A 7,549-nucleotide genomic window follows, 5' to 3' on the forward strand; every position below is an offset into this window, starting at 1 on the left:
GGCTGCATAGGAGGTGTAGAATAAGTGGGAAGCCCGCCGAAGGCCAGCACCCGAGGCGGGCTGTCCGTGAAATACCACTACTCTTACCGTTACCTCTCTAACCCGGTGAAGGTGTCGGTGGGAACCCTTTCCTTGCTGGGGGTTCCTTGTTCCAAGGTGCTAAGCCCTGGGTGGGTCGCTTGGCAGTGAGTCCGGTTACACTCATGTTGCGGGCCTCCGTGCCCGGGGCGAGTCCCTCCGGGGACAGTGACAGGTGGGGAGTTTGACTGGGGCGGTACACCTGTCAAAGCGTAACGCAGGTGTCCTAAGGCGGGCTCAGGGAAGGACAGAAACCTCCCGTAGAGCATAAGGGCAAAAGCCGGCTTGATCCTGATTTTCAGTATGAATACGGACCGTGAAAGCGGGGCCTAACGATCCTTCCGTCTGCTTTTTGGGTTTTAAGCGGGAGGTGTCAGAAAAGTTACCACAGGGATAACTGGCTTGTGGCGGCCAAGCGTTCATAGCGACGTCGCCGTTTGATTCTTCGATGTCGGCTCTTCCTATCATTGCGAAGCAGAATTCGCAAAGCGTTGGATTGTTCACCCACTAACAGGGAACGTGAGCTGGGTTTAGACCGTCGTGAGACAGGTTAGCTTTACCCTACTGATGTTGACCGTTGCTCCGATAGTAATCCAGCCCAGTACGAGAGGAACCGCAGGTTCGGATACATGGTACTCGCGCTTGGCTGTGCAGCCACTGGTGCAAGGCTATCATCCGAGGGCTTACGACTGAACGCCTCTAAGTCGGAATCCCGCCTAGAAGGAGCGATACATCCGCGCCCAGCATCGGTGAGCTTGGTCTTGGATAGCCGGGGTGGGAGGTGCTTTCCTCCCCACCGCCGGTGACGAGAGCCGCATGACACTGGAACCGGACCGGGGCTAATGAACGCCTCGGTCCACCTCCCTCGTCAAAGCAAATGTCTCTTGATCCGGGTGTGAAATGACTCGTAAACGACCTGATTCGGAGTGCGGGTGTCGTAAGTGGCAGAGCGGGTGCATATACCGCGATCCATTGAAAGTCATCCCGTCCACTCAAACATTTGTCGGGGGGAAGGCGAAAGCAAACCCCCGGCCCTCCGGAGCGGTCCAGGTCTGGTTCTCTGGGGCGCGGGCCCCGGAGACTCCGTACACCGGTTAGAGGGAGCCGGTGGCGGGCATAGGGGAGGTGGGTACTCCCCTGTGAAATCCTGGATGACGGTTTTAGGTCTCGTAGTGGGCGAAAATCGGACTTAGTGCAATTTCCGAAACTCTGGTTCTCTGGGGGCGCGGGCCCCGAGAGTCCGTACACCGGTTAGAGGGAGCCGGTGGCGGGCATAGGGAGGCAGGTCGCTCCCTTGAATGGTCCTGGATGTCTGGACTTAGTGCAATTTCTGAAACTCTGGTTCTCTGGGGGCGCGGGCCCCGAGAGTCCGTACACCGGTTAGAGGGAGCCGGTGGCGGGCATAGGGAGGCAGGTCGCTCCCTTGAATGGTCCTGGATGTCTGGACTTAGTGCAATTTCTGAAACTCTGGTTCTCTGGGGGCGCGGGCCCCGAGAGTCCGTACACCGGTTAGAGGGAGCCGGTGGCGGGCATAGGGAGGCAGGTCGCTCCCTTGAATGGTCCTGGATGTCTGGACTTAGTGCAATTTCTGAAACTCTGGTTCTCTGGGGGCGCGGGCCCCGAGAGTCCGTACACCGGTTAGAGGAAGCCGGTGGCGGGCATAGGGAGGCAGGTCGCTCCCTTGAATGGTCCTGGATGTCAGCAATTTCTTAAGAAGGGCGCCCTCTTGTGGTCCCATGGCCGAAGTACATGCTCCGAGCCCGGGTATGGCAGTGGGCGGAATGAGACTTAGAGGAATGTTGACGGAGCCATGAGGGGCCCCCCCTGGAGGTCCCATGGCCGAGAAAAGTGCTCCGAGCCCGGGGTGATAGAGAACCGTGAACGCCGCGGTTAAAGACCTCGGGTATGGCAGTGGGCGGAATGAGACTTAAAGGAATATTGACGGAGCCAAGAGGGGCCTCCCCTGGAGGTCCCATGGCCGAGAAAATTGCCCCGAGCCCGGGGTGATAGAGAACCGTAAAGCGCGCGGGTTTGGGGCTCGGGTCTTCCAGTGGGCGGAGTGAGACTTAAAGGAATATTGACGGAGCCATGAAGGGCCCCCCCTGGAGGTCCCATGGCCGAGAAAAGTGCTCCGAGCCCGGGGTGATAGAGAACCGTAAAGCGCGCGGGTTTGGGGCTCGGGTCTTCCAGTGGGCGGAGTGAGACTTAAAGGAATATTGACGGAGCCATGAAGGGCCCCCCCTGGAGGTCCCATGGCCGAGAAAAGTGCTCCGAGCCCGGGGTGATAGAGAACCGTAAAGCGCGCGGGTTTGGGGCTCGGGTCTTCCAGTGGGCGGAGTGAGACTTAAAGGAATATTGACGGAGCCATGAAGGGCCCCCCCTGGAGGTCCCATGGCCGAGAAAAGTGCCCCGAGCCCGGGGAGATAGAGAACCGTAAAGCGCGCGGGTTTGGGGCTCGGGTCTTCCAGTGGGCGGAGTGAGACTTAAAGGAATATTGACGGAGCCATGAAGGGCCCCCCCTGGAGGTCCCATGGCCGAGAAAAGTGCTCCGAGCCCGGGGTGATAGAGAACCGTAAAGCGCGCGGGTTTGGGGCTCGGGTCTTCCAGTGGGCGGAATGAGACTTAAAGGAATATTGACGGAGCCAAGAGGGGCCTCCCCTGGAGGTCCCGTGGCCGAGAAAAGTGCCCCGAGCCCGGGGAGATAGAGAACCGTAAAGCGCGCGGGTTTGGGGCTCGGGTCTTCCAGTGGGCGGAGTGAGACTTAGAGAAATGATGACGGAGCTAAGAGGGGCCCCCCCTGGAGGTCCCATGGCCGAGAAAAGTGCTCCGAGCCCGGGGTGATAGAGAACCGTAAAGCGCGCGGGTTTGGGGCTCGGGTCTTCCAGTGGGCGGAATGAGACTTAAAGGAATATTGACGGAGCCAAGAGGGGCCTCCCCTGGAGGTCCCGTGGCCGAGAAAAGTGCCCCGAGCCCGGGGAGATAGAGAACCGTAAAGCGCGCGGGTTTGGGGCTCGGGTCTTCCAGTGGGCGGAGTGAGACTTAGAGAAATGATGACGGAGCTAAGAGGGGCCCCCCCTGGAGGTCCCATGGCCGAGAAAAGTGCTCCGAGCCCGGGGAGATAGAGAACCGTAAAGCGCGCGGGTTTGGGGCTCAGGTCTTCCAGTGGGCGGAGTGAGACTTAGAGAAATGATGACGGAGCTAAGAGGGGCCCCCCCTGGAGGTCCCATGGCCGAGAAAAGTGCTCCGAGCCCGGGGAGATAGAGAACCGTAAAGCGCGCGGGTTTGGGGCTCAGGTCTTCCAGTGGGCGGAGTGAGACTTAGAGAAATGATGACGGAGCTAAGAGGGGCCCCCCCTGGAGGTCCCATGGCCGAGAAAAGTGCTCCGAGCCCGGGGAGATAGAGAACCGTAAAGCGCGCGGGTTTGAGGCTCAGGTCTTCCAGTGGGCGCTCGTTCCAGCGGCGCGGGCTGAATGGTTTAGTCCGAGGAGGAGTGCTTAAGTGTGGGCCGGATAGGTTCGAGAGGTGCGCTGGGTTGGTGGAGGTCCAGCCCCGGAGGTTTGGAGCGGGCGATGGAGCTAGCGAGGCCGAGTCGGGTGAGCCTGGGCCGGGCATGGGCGTTGGCGGCGATGGGGGTCTTCTCCCCGGAGGTTTGGAGCGGGCGATGGAGCTAGCGAGGCCGAGTCGGGTGAGCCTGGGCCGGGCATGGGTGTTGGCAGCGACGGGGGTGTCTTCCCCGGAGGTAAGTACCGTGGGGGGCAAGCGTGAGATATTCCAGGCCGGGAAAAGTGAGCTAAATTCGGCAAAGCGTTGTTAAAAAGGGGGTTCGGTTGATTTTTTTGTTAAATCTAAACGAACAAAGGGTGCGAGGCGTGAAAATTGCATTCAGCCGTGATTTTTTGGCAAAGTGCTAACCCTAGTGGTCTCCCAGTGGGACGTTTTAAAGTAGGACTTAGAAAAATTTCTGACCCTCTTCGCCCTAGGTAGCAAGCCCAAAACGGAGCACCTCGGAGTGGTAAAAATTCAGAGGGCATGGGGGTTTCCAGTGCGGTGCCGTCAGGACATTAGGGTTCCTTTAGAAAAGACGAAAGTTTGGGTACACCGTATGTAACTATGACAAGCCCAAGGCTCTGGTTCGCCTGTGGGCATGAATATAGTGAGATTTCCGCGTTATCTCACTGGAGGTGACCCCGGAACGGTTCAAAACCTAAGTCGAGACTTCCATGGAACCCCGATGATGGGAGTTTGAAGCCCGAGGAGTGACGCCCTCTGGGCTAAGGTTGCTGGTAGGTTCGGCCCCCCTCTCTGGAGGTCTAAATGACTTCCATGGACCCCGGTGATGCGAATTTGATGCCCGAGGAGTGACTCACCTCTGGGCTAAGGGTGGTGGTATGCCCAGCCCCCCCTCTGGAGGTCTCGAATGACTTCCATGGACCCCGGTGAAGCGTATTTCATGCCCGATGAGGAGCACACCTCTGGGCTAAGGGTGGTGGTATGCTCAGCCCCCCCTCTGGAGGTCTAAACTGACTTCCATGGACCCCGGTGATGCGAATTTGATGCCCGAGGAGTGACTCACCTCTGGGCTAAGGGTGGTGGTATGCCCGGCCCCCCCTCTGGAGGTCTCGAATGACTTCCATGGACCCCGGTGAAGCGTATTTCATGCCCGATGAGGAGCACACCTCTGGGCTAAGGGTGGTGGTATGCTCAGCCCCCCCTCTGGAGGTCTAAACTGACTTCCATGGACCCCGGTGATGCGAATTTGATGCCCGAGGAGTGACTCACCTCTGGGCTAAGGGTGGTGGTATGCCCGGCCCCCCCTCTGGAGGTCTCGAATGACTTCCATGGACCCCGGTGAAGCGTATTTCATGCCCGATGAGGAGCACACCTCTGGGCTAAGGGTGGTGGTATGCTCAGCCCCCCCTCTGGAGGTCTAAACTGACTTCCATGGACCCCGGTGATGCGAATTTCATGCCCGAGGAGTGATGCCCTCTGGGCTAAGGGTGGTGGTAAGCCCGGCCCCCCCTCTCTGGAGGTCTAGATTGACTTCCATGGACCCCGGTTAAGCGTATTTCATGCCCGAGGAGTGACGCCCTCTGGGCTAAGGGTGGTGGTATGCCCGGCCCCCCCTCTGGAGGTCTCCAAAACCTAAGTCGAGACTTCCATGGACCCCGGTGTAGCGTATTTCATGCCCGAGGAGTGACGCCCTCTGGGCTTAGGGTGGTGGTAAGCCCGGCCCCACTCTCTGGAGGTCTAAACTGACTTCCATGGACCCCGGTTATCCGAATTTTATGCCCGAGGAGTGACGCCCTCTGGGCTTAGGGTGGTGGTAAGCCCGGCCCCACTCTCTGGAGGTCTAAACTGACTTCCATGGACCCCGGTTGTCCGAATTTCATGCCCGAGGAGTGACGCCCTCTGGGCTTAGGGTGGTGGTAAGCCCGGCCCCACTCTCTGGAGGTCTAAACTGACTTCCATGGACCCCGGTTATCCGAATTTCATGCCCGAGGAGTGATGAACCTCTGGGCTAAGGGTGGTGGTAAGTGCAGCCCCCCCTCTGGAGGTTTCCAAAACCTAAGTCGAGACTTCCATGGACCCCGGTGATGCGAATTTCAAGCCCGAGGAGTGGTGCCCTCTGGGCTAAGGGTGGTGGTAAGCCCGGCCCCCCCTCTCTGGAGGTCTAAAAGGACTTCCATGGACCCCGGTATAGCGTATTTCATGCCCGAGGAGTGACGCCCTCTGGGCTTAGGGTGGTGGTAAGTGCAGCCCCCCCTCTGGAGGTTTCCAAAACCTAAGTCGAGACTTCCATGGACCCCGGTGATGCGAATTTCAAGCCCGAGGAGTGGTGCCCTCTGGGCTAAGGGTGGTGGTAAGCCCGGCCCCCCCTCTCTGGAGGTCTAAAAGGACTTCCATGGACCCCGGTATAGCGTATTTCATGCCCGAGGAGTGACGCCCTCTGGGCTTAGGGTGGTGGTAAGTGCAGCCCCCCCTCTGGAGGTTTCCAAAACCTAAGTCGAGACTTCCATGGACCCCGGTGATGCGAATTTCAAGCCCGAGGAGTGGTGCCCTCTGGGCTAAGGGTGGTGGTAAGCCCGGCCCCCCCTCTCTGGAGGTCTAAACTGACTTCCATGGACCCCGGTGTAGCGTATTTCATGCCCGAGGAGTGACGCCCTCTGGGCTTAGGGTGGTGGTAAGCCCGGCCCCCCCTCTCTGGAGGTCAAAATTGACTTCCATGGACCCCGGTTATCCGAATTTCATGCCCGAGGAGTGATGAACCTCTGGGCTAAGGGTGGTGGTAAGTGCAGCCCCCCCTCTGGAGGTTTCCAAAACCTAAGTCGAGACTTCCATGGACCCCGGTGATGCGAATTTCAAGCCCGAGGAGTGGTGCCCTCTGGGCTAAGGGTGGTGGTAAGCCCGGCCCCCCCTCTCTGGAGGTCTAAAAGGACTTCCATGGACCCCGGTATAGCGTATTTCATGCCCGAGGAGTGACGCCCTCTGGGCTTAGGGTGGTGGTAAGTGCAGCCCCCCCTCTGGAGGTTTCCAAAACCTAAGTCGAGACTTCCATGGACCCCGGTGATGCGAATTTCAAGCCCGAGGAGTGGTGCCCTCTGGGCTAAGGGTGGTGGTAAGCCCGGCCCCCCCTCTCTGGAGGTCTAAACTGACTTCCATGGACCCCGGTGTAGCGTATTTCATGCCCGAGGAGTGACGCCCTCTGGGCTTAGGGTGGTGGTAAGCCCGGCCCCCCCTCTCTGGAGGTCAAAATTGACTTCCATGGACCCCGGTTATCCGAATTTTATGCCCGAGGAGTGACGCCCTCTGGGCTAAGGGTGGTGGTAAGTCCGGCCCCCACCCTCTGGATGCGTTCAAAACCTAAGTCGAGACTTCCATGGACCCCGGTGATGCGAAGTGACATGCCCGAAGAGTGGTGCCTTCTGGGCTAAGGTTGTGATAAGCCCGGTCTCTCCTCTGGAGGTCTGTGGTTTTAAAGTGAATATTTTCTAAGTCCCTCACCTGAGATTTTAAGAGAATCAGGACCCTCCTCAAGCCTCGTAGCGAGTCCGAGGGAGGTTCATCGTTGTCGGCTATGCGAAAGGGGTTCAGACGCCTCTAATCCTGTGGGCATATGGTTTCTCAGCCTGGTGCCGTCGGGATATTAGGGAGGCATTAAATCAGACGTAAGTTTGGGTAACAGCGATGCGAAACGCTATGCCCAAAGGAGTGGCTTCCCGATGGGCTTGAAATAATGGGAATGTCCGCTCTGCTTCCCTGGATGTGTTCAAAACCTAAGTCGAGACATCCGTAGACCCCGTTGATGCGAATTCCATGCCCGAGGAGTGACGCCCTCTGGGCTTAAGGGTGGTGGTAAGACCGGCCCCACTCTCTGGAGGTCTAAACTGACTTCCATGGACCCCGGTGATGCGAATTTCATGCCCGAGGAGTGGTGCCCTCTGGGCTAAGAGTGGTGGTAAGACCGGCCCCA

General features: G+C 58.8%; 1 pseudogene; it reads left to right on the forward strand.

Moving 5' to 3' along the window:
- Positions 1-1,082, forward strand: part of LOC136684642 (28S ribosomal RNA) — a 4,578-nt pseudogene extending 3,496 nt beyond the window's left edge.
- Positions 1,083-7,549: the final 6,467 nt, after the last annotated feature.

This window comes from Hoplias malabaricus, unplaced genomic scaffold (genome assembly GCF_029633855.1).
Source record: "Hoplias malabaricus isolate fHopMal1 unplaced genomic scaffold, fHopMal1.hap1 scaffold_25, whole genome shotgun sequence".
Classification (NCBI taxonomy): domain Eukaryota; kingdom Metazoa; phylum Chordata; class Actinopteri; order Characiformes; family Erythrinidae; genus Hoplias; species Hoplias malabaricus.